The sequence below is a fragment of the Fukomys damarensis genome, unplaced genomic scaffold (assembly GCF_012274545.1).
Source record: "Fukomys damarensis isolate Sample0158 unplaced genomic scaffold, DMR_v1.0_HiC HiC_scaffold_24, whole genome shotgun sequence".
NCBI lineage: Eukaryota > Metazoa > Chordata > Mammalia > Rodentia > Bathyergidae > Fukomys > Fukomys damarensis.
Genome location: NW_022900936.1, coordinates 71,006,374 through 71,019,111, shown reverse-complemented (window position 1 = coordinate 71,019,111; position 12,738 = coordinate 71,006,374). Strand labels below are relative to the sequence as shown.

Here is a 12,738-nt window from a genome sequence, read left to right as displayed (position 1 = left end):
AAAAAAAAAAAAAAAAAAAAAAAAAAAAAAAAAAAAAAAAAAAAAAAAGAGAGAGAGAGGGGGGAAGAAAATAACAATCCCAAGTGGCAAGATCATAACATTTATGCATGTGCAAAATGTTCAAAAGTAGAAAAACAAAATTATTTGACACACGAAGCACACATTCAAGAGGGCTATAAATGGACTGGAAACATTACGAAGTACTAGAGAAAAAAACCTTGAAAATTGTGGACACTACAGTGACCCGTGTTTACATATGGGTAGCTGGAAACAAGTCCTTTCCAGACTTCCGATGAAAGCGAGCCCTCAGTAAGTGGCAGTACTGCTCGCTTTGTGGTTGTTTTTTGGTGAATACACAATTTTAATTCCTCTGAATAATTATCAAGGGAAGCGATGAAATACTTAGCCATGTAAAAATGGAGGTACTGGCCCTTGCTTGGTATTCGCTTTAAGAATGAAGAAGCTGGACTGTGGCAGCCAGGGAGGGGGCGCACAGCCAGTATTCCCTGGCCTTGGCGTGGCTGTCTTGTGGAGCCTAGTGAATGGGTCCACGTTTGTGCTGCAAAAGAAGGGCATTGTGCGCGCCAGGTGGTGAGGCACCTCCTACTTAACAGGCATAGTGCGGTGGGCTGGTGCCATTGCATTGCTTGTGGGCTGCCTGTGCGCCCTGCTGGAGCCCTGTGCTTGTGCCTGGTGCTCCTGGCAATGCTGGGCTGGAGCGTCACTGTCCCATTCAAGTACATCAACAAGGCCCTGGAGTGCTTGGACTCCTGTGTGTTTGGGGCCATCTACTGCGTAGTGTTCATCACCCTGGTCCTGCTGGCGTCTGCCATCCTCTTCCTGGAGTGGAGCAATGTGTGCCTGGTGGGTTTCCTGGGCACGGCCTGTTGATTCATGACTGTCTCTGTGGGGATTGTTTTTATACAATTGTTCAAAGAGTTCAATTTCAACCTTGGGGAGATGAACAAATCTAATGTGAAAACAGAGTAGGATGGGGCCAGAGGTTGGGGGCTGGAGGAGCAGGACTTGGAGGTGGTTCCTGGTCTAGACTGGATGTGACTTAGCAGAGATCCTTAATCCCTGATGTGAGAGACTGTGCACTCACGGGTGGCCTTGTGGACTGGGCCCAGCCCTGAGCAGCCCATCCCTCCCAGTGGTTGCCTGGGCACCATCTCTCTCTGATGAGATGAATGTCGTTTTCATTTCCATTAACCTGGAAGCTTTTGTGACTACTCTTTCCTTCTAAAATATTTTAACATGATCAAATCAGAAAAGAAAGGTGGGCTCTTTCTGGTTAGTCTTTGCAGGTGAGCAAATGTTCTTTGAAGATTACTTTGGAAACGGGAGAAATTGTCTTGCAATCTGGCTCTGTACAGTAAATGTGACTGCAGTGGTGTTAGTTTGCAGTAAGCCTGTATAATATTCAGGAACCTCATACAAATAGGAGGTATATACTGAATGGTTTTCAATCCGCTAACAAATTGGCTCTCTCCTGCACTTATCCCAAGACATCTGATGGGCAAGTAGAGAAGAGTTAGTGAGTGTAGTGCAATATTCCATGGTGGGGTGACTTCAATAGCTCACATCAATTCAGTGCCTTCATCACTGGAATTAGTCACTTAATTTGACCATTACTGTGTGTATGTTCTCTTAGATTAGAATGATGCCACTTCCTTGGCTATATATTTATATTTCAATGTTCAGATTATCTATATGTAAAGCAGTTAGAAATAATATAGTTAATGGAAGACAGTCAAAACTAAAGACATATTAGAGCAAATATACCCTTTCAGCATGTAGTTATTATCTAATTAAAGACAACTAATTAACTAGCATGAAGCATTTTATTTTCATTCAACTTGTGTAACTAGGATCCAGTATCAAATATATCTACATTGTTTTTCAGTAAGCATTTGTGACCAGTTGGAAGAAATAAACTATTTAACTTAATATTAAGTTATTATGTGAAGGAATACTTGTTTAATAACACAATATTGAGTGTCCTTTAAAACAGGAACAAATTAAAGGTCACAGATAGGCTAAGACAGATTCTACAAATTACAACACACATAGTTTTTTTTAAATTTAAATTTAAAATTTAAATTTTTTGGTACCAGGGATTGTACTCGGGACCCTGCACTTGTGAGGCAGGTGGTGGAACCACTGAGCTAAATCCCTAGCTCCGACAACACACATAGTTTTCCAAGGGATGTATATCAAAGACGGAAATAACTTCTTTAGCCATCTCACTGTTTGAGGTGTCATTCGAGAGTTCTTTACCCAACCTCATAAACTTCTTGAGCATACACAAATGCCTGTGCTTCATCCTCAGAACCAAAAACAAGATGAAAAAAAATGAAAGACTACCTAAATATAAAATAGCCATTAATTGTGGCAGATTTTGGATCAAAAAGATCACTTTTCTGTCCGTAGTAACCTTCGTTGTGTATTAAATTGGAGAAAAGCATGGAGTGATGCAAATAAACACAGTGATGTTGTGTACTTCACAAGCAGTCATCTTGGTAGGGAAATCTGCCACATCTACGATAAGGCTGAGCAGAGTAGAGTAGGTGGAACGTGAAATTTAATAATACCAATTAAAGTTACTTACGAAGGGAAACTAATGTGCTTCTTTAGACAAAAACATTTCCAAAATAAAGACCCAAGGAATAGTTCCCTAAAGTATTGAACAAAGAGGCTAAATAAAATGAGAGTAGTTTAGCATAAGGCCAAAAAATACTTGTATGAATTAAAAGTATATGTAATTAAAAACAAAGAAGAATTAAAGAAGCCAGAGATTTGGCACACACCTGTAATCCAGCACTCTGATTCACAGAGGAGGTGAGCTGAGCCTGGGCAACTAAGCAACTCAGTGAGACCCTGTCTCAAGATAAAAAATAAAGATGATCTGGAGATGTAGCTCAGTGCAAGGGCCCTGGGTTCAGTTGCCAGTACTGTGCATGGGCACGCACACATGTCTCAGAGCCATCCTGATGATAGGATTTTTGGCTGTTTGGTTTGTTTAGCTAAGTTAATGGAGGTACTGTTGACAGGGAAAAAGAATGTCAAAGGAAGGCTGAATGCAGAAGATAGTGAGTGCACTTTTAGACATATGAGGCGCTTGCAGAGCCCATACTAAGCCTTGCCACAAGCGTCTGAACTCAGGAATCCAATCTGTTGATATGGAATCATTAGTATAGGTGTCATTATCATCATTAGACCTGGAGTGGTTGTTAAGGCTGCCTGGAGACTAGACAGTGAAAAAAGAGCTGAGCCCAGGGTACACAGGACAGCAGGAGTTCAGGGGTGAGACCAAGGTGAGGTTGTTGAGAAAACAAAAAGGAGTAGTGAGTGAACCTGGTCCATAATGGCTTCAGAGTTGGCAAGAATGAGTAGTCAGACAGTTCAGCCACCAGTTCAACCGGGTTTCGTTTCAGCTTATTATGAAACTTGCAAGTAAGCAGTACAAAAGGCACAGGAATGAGAAAAAAGTGAATGAGTAGAGATTCTAGAGTTTTTTCTGTGTTTTTGTGGTGTTGTGACCAAAGGTGTAGCTCCTCTCAAGTCACATCCTTAGTTCACCACTTCTCAGGCTGAGGAAGCCTTTGGGTGTCTGAAGTGCTGCTGAAGGGCATTACTTGCAGGAACACACTATGTGTTCTCTTTCCTTACTGTAGCTCTACCTTTACCTCTTTATTTACCACCTCAGCCATACAGAAAGTGGCCCACAAGGTTCAGAGAAGAAAGGAAGTCAATAGGTCTAGGGATTTAGCTTGGTACTGGGCCTGTCTCACAAGCACAGGGTCCTGAGTTTGATCCTCAGCACCAGAAGAAAAACAAAAACAAAAACAAAAAAACAACGGAACTCAAGAGGGTACAGATGTCCAAGAAGGAATTGTCAACAATAGTAGAGACTAGAGGCTCTTGGCAATTGCATACATAGGCTCCCACCAAGCTCAGATTCCTAGTCTTTTTTATTCTCATAAAACATAATTGCAATATTTAGCTTTTCTACTGACTTTGGTTTTTTTTTTTTTTTTTTTTTTTTTTTTTTTTTTTTTTTTTTTTTTTTTTTTTTTTTTTTTTTTTTTTTTGTACTCGGGACTGAACCTTGTGCTTGTGAGGCAGGTGGTGGCACCACTGAGCTTAATCCCCAGCCCTACTTGATTTAATTTATACTGCAGCAAAAGCTACTCTTGCTAGCAAAGTGTTAAGAAAGCCTTCATTTAGATTCTCTAGCAGTTTGGGATCGGAAGAGTCCAGGACTGTCTGTGCCACAGGATGTTATGAGAACTTGGGTAGCAGAAATGTCTTTTTTTCTTACCCACTGTTGAATATAAATGTGACACTTATAGCTGTACTTCAATCTGTGATTAGCAGAGTCTAGTCTTTCCAGAGGCTTTGCTTGGTGGAGTCTCTATAGAATGGGAGAGGGGAAGGTGTTAGCAAATACAAAGAAGGGATAAAGATCTCTCCAGCATAATCTGAGCTGTGGCCTTTCTGTGTGGAAGCTTTTTATGTCTTTTCACCTTTTTTTGCCTACAGGACAGTGCTCTACTCACTTCCACTGATTTCCTCACCAGCTTTCCTTGGGCCACTGATTTCCAGACTGGCCACTGCTCCTTGACCAGATTGTTAATCTCCTCTAGTTGCTGGTCTACACACTGCCCCTGGACTTCAGCCTTTGTGGCTGCCAACCTCTTCTCTATGAGCAACTCTCTCCCAGAGGACTACTCTTTAGGGTCCCACATCCTTAAGCAGCTGCCTGACATTTTCTTTCTCATGACTGTTTTAGAGGAGGGTTCTGAAGCCAAGCTCTTGAGCCTAGTGCACAGTTTCCTGTCCTTTTCTTTCCTGGAGCCAAAAGAGCACTGGATGTCAAGACGACAAGAATGTCATAGTGGATTCAGGGGATAACCAGGTAGTGGCTGCTCTGTCCAGCCTCCTGCTATGACTAAACTGTGTCCTTACGTCCCTGCTATTCACATGTCAAAGCCCTGTACCCAGTGGGAGTTCCTTGGTGATGGGTCTTTAGAGGTAATTGGGGTTAAATGAAGTATTAGGAAGAGGTTAATCCTGTGAGATTCAGATTTTATAAGAAGATGCTCTTTCTCTCTGTCTCTCTGTTAGGCCCCTTGCCTTCTGCAAGCCAGGGAAGGAGACCTAACAAGAATCCAATCATGCTAGCACCCTGATCTCAGACTTACAGCATCCAGAATTGTGAGGAAATAAGTTTCAATTATATATTTAAGCTATTCTGTATTTTTCAATTTTTCTTTTCTACTAATATATGTTTGTATTACATTCTTTGTAGGGAGTTGGCACATGTACACAACACATCTTAATTCTTTTTTCATCCCCTTTCCCTACACTCCCTCTTTTCCCTCTATCTCTTGATCCCCTTCCCATTTGAAAGATATTTATTTCCACACTTCCTATTATCTTTTGTTTTTCTCTTTATATTTTAGGTTTCTCATATAAGAGAAAGCTTGTAATATTTATGCTTATGTGTCTGATTTATTTTACTTAGCATTATAATCTAAGGTACATCCATTTCTTATAAATGACTCAAAAATTTCCATCTTCATGGCAGAGTAGTATTCCACTGTGTACAAACATCACATTTTCTTTACCCATTCATCTGGGCTGCTTCCAACATATAGCTGTTATGAATTGTGCTGCTATAAATATGGGTGTGTCTGTATTACCTAAATGTGTTATGTTTAACTCTTTAAGGAAGACACTTAGAAAGGGAATAACTGGGTCAAATGGAGTTGCTAATTTTGGTGTTTTGAGAAATCTCTATACTGCTTTTCATGGTGATTATACTAGTTCTTGTTCCCACCAGTAACACAGAAGGGTTCCAGGGCTGGGGATTTAGCTCAGTGGTGCTGCTGCCTGCCTCACAAGCGCAAGGTCCTGAGTTTGATCCTGGTACCAAAAAAAAAAAAAAAAAAGAGGGGTTCCTTTTTCCCTGGCAGCCTCACCAGCGTATGTTATTATTTAATTTTTAAAATTGAGTTTATTGGTACAATCTAGGTATACAACACAGTTACATTCCACATTGGGATTCTGTACCTTTACATAATAGGTCTTGATTCTCATTTTTTCCCCTTGTCCCTGCCCTCCCTTCACCCCCTCCTCTCCTCCGCGTTTACAAACACTTTATTTCCATTTTTTAAGTTTCTCATATTTTTTTCCTCTCCCTTTGGAGGCTGGGTCGGGAGCAGGCATGGTTCTCCTTCCCGTGGTGGATCTGGGCCCAGGCTCCCTCCTCTATTATTTAATTTCTTCTTCTTTTTTTTTTTTTGTACCGGGGATTGAACTCGGGTCCTTGAGCTTTCAAGGCAGGCCACCGAACTGCTGAGCTAAACCCCTGGCCCTTATTTAATTTCTGGATGACAGACATTCTTTTTTGGGTCAGATGAAATCTCAATGTTGTTTTAATTTGCACTTCTCTAATGATCAATGATGTTAAACATTTTTCATTTATTTATTGGCCATTTGTACTTCTGAGAAGTGTCTGTTCATTTCAGTTGCCTTTGTTTTTGAGACAAGTTCTCTCTATGTAGTTCAGGCTGGGCTTCAGCTCACTGTGTGGTCCAGGATGGTCTCAAACTTGCAGCAATCTGTGCCTTAGCCTCCTGAGTGCTGAGATTACAGTCATGTGCCACCATATTTGGCCCTTCAATTGCTCCCCACCCTTTGTACCAGGGATGAAACCAGGGGGACCTTCCACTTGCAAGGCAGGCAGAGGCACCACTGAGCTAAATCCCTGGCCCAGTTGCCCATTTTTTAATCAGCCTTTTTATTAGGAGAAGGGTCTAATTTTTGGAACTATTTTTATATTCTGGATATTAATCCTCTGAGGAATAGCTAGCAGCTGGCAAAAAAAATTTTTTTTTTCTATCTTTCCATTCTCTAGGTTGTGTCTTCACTTGTTTCCTTTGGCTATTTCCTTTGCTGTGCAGAAGCCCTTTAATTTGATATGATCCTGGGCTGGGGATTTAGCTCAGTGGTGCCACCCCCTGCCTCACAAGCTCAAAGTTCTGAGTTTGATCACCAGTACCAAAAAAAAGAAAAAAAAAAAAAAGAAGAAGGCTTTAAAATTTGATATGATCCTATTTGTTGGTTTTTGGTGTTGTTTCTTGTGCCACTGGGGTTCAGTTCAGAAAGTCCTTGCTTGTGCCTAGGTCTTCAAGAGTTTTACCTTTTCCATCTTCCAGCAGATTCAGTGTTTCTGTTTTGACATTTAGGTCTTTGATCTATTTTGATGCTGGTTGAGAGCATGGTGAGAGGTGTGGGTCAGCCTTTGGCATGTGGATAGCCAGTTTTCCCAGCACCATTTGTTAAAGAGGCTGTCTTTCCTCCAGTGTATGTTTTTGGAGCCTTTGTCAAAGACAAATTAGCAGAATGTTTATGGCACTCATATTCTATGGTATATTTTTGTGGCAGCCCAGGCCGAATAAGACATGCTGCCAGCCTGCTTCATTCATAGTGGTTTTTCTTGGAGGCCCCATTGTCTCTTCTGGCAGTCCAGCCACCTCCTCCTCTTCAGTCCATCACGCAGGGTTGTATGTCTCAACTGTGACCTGAATTCAGCAACACTTCTGTAGGACTCCTGTGACCATGCAAGTCAAATAATGGGGCTGGGCACCAATTTTATTATTTACAACAGGTGAGAAGACTGTTGGATGTGGGAGGGGATATGATAGACTTCTGGGATGCCTCAGATCTTCCAAGATTGTCTCTGACTTTTAGATGATTAGTTCCTTGTACTTGGCTTTGTACAAGAAACATTTTCAAAGCAGGGGGATAAGAATCTTTAGCACAGCATTATAATTACTGGGTGCTATAAAGCAAGATGCTATGAAGTGTCCCCATTCTTGTCAGTTAGGCCAGTTTCATTTAGGGCCCCATACCAAAGCAATAAGAATATTCATATCTTTTTGCATCTGTTATTGTTTTATTATTGGTTTTCCATCTGCCTTGCTTTAAGGCAGGAGAGGGAGAGAGGGACAGAGGGAAGTTGTGAGCTCTGTAGAGGAATAGTGCCAAATATTAAATCCATAAGCAAAATAGATTGATGTGGAAAGAATGGGTCAGAGATGAAGGAATCCTGAAAGCAGTGAATACCACACTGAAAATACCATTTTAAAGTGCCATCTGGCTATTTCTGGTGTATCTGTGGGGTCAGCATAATTTGGTTCCTGAGCTGCTTGTGCCCCTCTGCCATCTGCTGAGTGCCTTTTCATGGTTTCCTCATTTCTGGCCCTTACAGCCATTTATGTCATGCGAGCTGATGACCCGAGTCAAGGTTTCCCTTCCTCTGGCGATAATGATCCTGTCACTCTAGGTTCCTATTTTAGTGGAGCATGAAGAGGTAGGCTGACTGATTGAGACTGAGCTGGAGTGAAATAAGGATTTCAATCAAGGCCCCACTCACGTTCCTGCATTATGTCTCAGAGAGTATAAAGAGGGAAGTTACTTGTGTCCTCTGCCTTCTCAGTGTTAGTTTTCAAACTGCATTCTCTGGGTCATGGGTATTTTATTTGGCTCACCCTGGGTTTGCAGTTAGCTGCCAGCATTTAAAGATAGGGATTTCCCCAGCTTCTCTTTAAACACTGGAAGAATCCTGCTCTGTGTCCCTTCCTGGAGGTCACTTCCCTTCAGTGAAGACACAGGCACTGCAGATCAGACTGCCACGGTCGCCACTGCTGTACACATTTATATTGGCCATCATGGTGGCTCTTGTATTTGTGTGCTCCAGTCTACAGGAAAGAAAGGAAATGCCTTTCATGCATAAAGCACAGTACCTTGGAATTTGCATACATTATCTCCTTGGGTTTTCTTTCCTATGAACCCAGTAAGATTTAAGCTCCATGACTGCAGGGGCCATACCTGCATCTTTTGCCATCGCGAGAGGACATAACTCCTGGCATAGTCACAGGAACACAGCAGAGGGCAATATAATTTTTTGCAGTCCAGGCTGGCCTCGAACTCATAGAGTCCTCCTGCCTCAGCCTCCCGAGTGCTGGGGTTACAAGTGCGCACCACAACACCCAGCAAATGATATTTTTATCTCATTTCTGTAGATAAACTGAGGCACAAAACAGTTAAGCAACTTGTTCAAAAGCCATCTAGCTGGTAGAGGCTTGCAGCTACGATTCAAATATGACACTGTGTTGCCAGGTGTGGTGGCACATGCCTGTAATCCCAGCAGTCGGGAGGCTGGGAGGATTGCTGTGACTTCAAGGCCAGTCTGGACCATACAGCTAGACCCTGTCTCAAAAACAGAACAAGCAAACAAAAAATTGAATACTGTGTGACTTCAGAGATCCAGCGTGGAGGAGGGAAGAGACCAGGGGCCACTTGAGGGCCATGTACACAGAGGCCCTCGATCAGTACTTGCTAGATAGACTGACAATAATTCTGAACATGTTTTCCAGAGCACACAGTCCAGGAAGTACAGGCATGGCTTTTAGCTTTGCCTAAAAGCAGAGGTCACCACCAGCATGGAACAATCAGAGTATGTTTCTGTCCACAGCTGACTTGTGCTCAGTGAATGTGGTGCAATTTCAGTTAATTCTTGCACATCTAAGGAGCACCTCCGGAGGCTTACGTTCTTAAGTGTCCCGCTCATTGCGGGCCACCAGCACAGAAACTGTGCTCAGGAATGATTATGCTTCGGTGTTTCTTTGTGAGGCTGCCTTAAGGATTGCACCCTAAAAATCAAGCTCCTTTGAAAGGGAGGGCTTGGCCTCTCCAAGGCCAGGGAGAAGAGGGTGGAATGACTTAGTTTCTGACTCTGTGCCGATGATTCCCAAATTGATTTAGAAGTTTGATATCTCCCGCACAGATTTCCGAATTCCAGAAACTACTAGACACTTCTTACAAATCTCTGTCAGTCGTGACTCCTGCACTTCATTTTTTAATGGCTCCAGGGATCATGCCAGGCCTCATGCATGTTAGACACATGCTGTTCCACTGGGCTACATACGCCTTCAGCCTAACAACATGCATATTTGCCTCTAAAGTGGCCTTTCCCTCCATTTTTTTCCTGTTAGTGGGAATTTAATTTTTACTTACCAAACTCCAGCTTTGGATCTTTCTACTACTCTTTCTTATTTATAATCCACGTATGCAAGCACTTTCCTCAAAAATAGCTCATTATCTTCCTTTTCTCCCCCTTTCCCACACAAGGGCAAGCCTCTGTCACTTCAGGCCTTGAGAGCTAATGTAGCTTCCTGGCTGGGCTCGATGTTTCTAGAAGTTCTTTCTCACTGAAAGTTGAAAGTTGAAAGTTCTTTCTCACTGAAGTTCTTTCATATCACTGCACACGCTGTCAAGATTCTCTTACCAAAGTTCTGTTTTCATATCTTTTCCTTCCACATTCTCCTCTCTTCTTTCGTTTCTCCTTCCCTCCCTCTCTCCCTTCCTCCTCTCTCCCTTCCTTCCTTTCTTCTTCTGTGCTGGACATTTGAACTCAGGGCCTTTGCACTGAGCTACACATTCAGCCCTTTCTTATTTTTAAATTTTCAGACAGAGTTTCATAAGTTTCTTGCCAGGCTGGGATGGAAATTGAGATCCTCCTGCTTCAGCCTCCCAGACTGCTAGGATTACTGTCACACACTATTATACCTGGCTCCTTTCTACATTTTGAACCTGTATTGCCTTCTCATGGCTCACAGTAGTGTTTCCCAGTGTGTGTTATATGAACCTTTAGTTCCATAGGAAATTAGGTGTTAAATAAAAAATAGGTTCTGTGACGAAATGTAGGGGTTGGTAGACCATGTCTTTCCTGCTGTGTGATTCATAGCTTTGATTTGTTAATATGCCTTAGTATGCAGGGTTTCCTGAGACTATTTCCAGAGCCTCTTTGTTGGGGTGTTTCACTGGCCTGGGTCCTTATGAACCACATATTATAAAATACTGATCCCCAGATTAAAGTCTACATTCCCTGTGATGATTTAATTTTATGTGTCAACTTGGCTGGGGCTATTTGTACAAGCATTATTTGGAATATTTATGTGAATGTTTTTAGATGATGCCGATGGTTACATTTGTAGGCTGAGTGAAGCCTGAAGCTCCCTCTAATGTGGATGGACCTTATACAATCAGCTGAAGATTTGATCACAACAGCAAAGACAAGCAAGGACTTATACCTGCTTGGATGCCTTTGAACCGGGATTGCAACTTTCTCTCTTTGCATGACCTTTCCTGGGCCTTGCATTGCTGATCTTGAGCCTCCATGTTCCTAAGACCCAAGTCATATATGTGCTTGTGCTTGTGCTTGTGCGTGTGTGTGTGTGTGTGTGTGTGTGTGTATACTCTGTAGGGCTGAGGATGTGGCTCAGTGGTAGAGTGCTTGCCTAGCACACACAAGGCCCTGAATTCCAGTCCTAGCAAAACACACATATACACACACATGTGCAGATAGTCCTTGACTTATGCGGGTTTAGCTTATGAGTTTTTTACTTTATGATAGATTTATCAGGACATAACCCCCACTGAAGTCAGGGAGCCTCTGAGTGTGTCCTGGTTGTGTTTCTCTGTAGAAATTTGTCTTACATAATCCTTCTTCAAGATTATTTAAGATAAGCCTCCTATTCCACCTGTCTGAGCTTATTTCCTTCCATTTCCCAGCACATAGTTTGTGCTCAGCTAAATTGGTTTCCTCTTGGTCTTTACACATACAAGCAGAATTTACCTCTAGCATTTGCCCAAGGTGTTTCTCCGGCACATATTTTAGCCAGCTCTTTATTGCTGCAAAAGCACCTCAAAGAGTCATCTCACAGGGCTGGGGATTTAGCTCAGTGGTTCTGGCGCCTGCCTTGCAAGTTCAAGGGCCCAAGTTCAATCCCTGGTACCAAAAACAAAAACAAAAAAAGAGTCATTTCACAGAAAGGAAAGGTTGCTTTTGGCTTACAGCTTCAGAGGTTTCCATCTCTGGCTGCATTTGGGCCTGTGATGAGGCTGCATGTCAGGGCAGGGGTATGCAAGGAGGAAGTGTCTCACTTCACCACTGCCAGGAAGTGAAGAGTCACAAGAGGGGATTTGGTCCTCTCATCTCCTTGGGAATCCCAAGTGCTCAGTGACCTTGTTTCCTGCTGCCTGCTCTACCCCCTAAAGGTTCCACACCTCTCAGTGGTGCCAGGGTCTGAGCATCAAGCCTGTGGAAGGCATTCGCGATTCAAGCTCTAGAAGCATGGGTCCACCTGGGTCTTCTTGTCTCCCTCCTCCACATCCTCCACTTCTTCCACCTTTCTTCTTTAATTACATTTTTAAACATTTTGTGGTGCTGGGGATAGAACATAGGACTTTTTTTTATTATTCATTAAGTTTGTTGGTACATTTTAGGTATACAGTACGATGACATTCATCATTGGGATCTTGTACCATTACATGCTACATCTTGGTTCTTATTTTTCCCTTATTCCCCTGCCCTCCCTTCACCCTCCTTCACTCCTCCCTATTTACAAAGACTTTGTTCCCATTTTTTCCTTTACTCATATTTTTTCCTTTCCCCTACCCCCACCCTCACTTACCCTTCCCCTTTGGAGCTTTTCTTCCTGTTTCATGTCATCTACCATACATTTTTGGTTCTCATTTACACTTTCAGTTAGAACATAGGACTTTTGCACTGAGCTATATCCTCAGCCTTATTTATATATTTATTTTATTTTATTTTATTTTGAGACAGTGTTTCGCTAAGTCACTAGTTGCCTAAGCTGGGCA

At 42.4% G+C, this 12,738-nt stretch overlaps 1 long non-coding RNA gene across 1 annotated transcript in view; it reads left to right on the top strand.

Annotated features, from left to right (window-relative positions):
- LOC104858522 overlaps positions 1 to 12,738 on the top strand; it is a 38,684-nt gene that overhangs the window by 10,906 nt on the left and 15,040 nt on the right. The window lies entirely within an intron of this gene.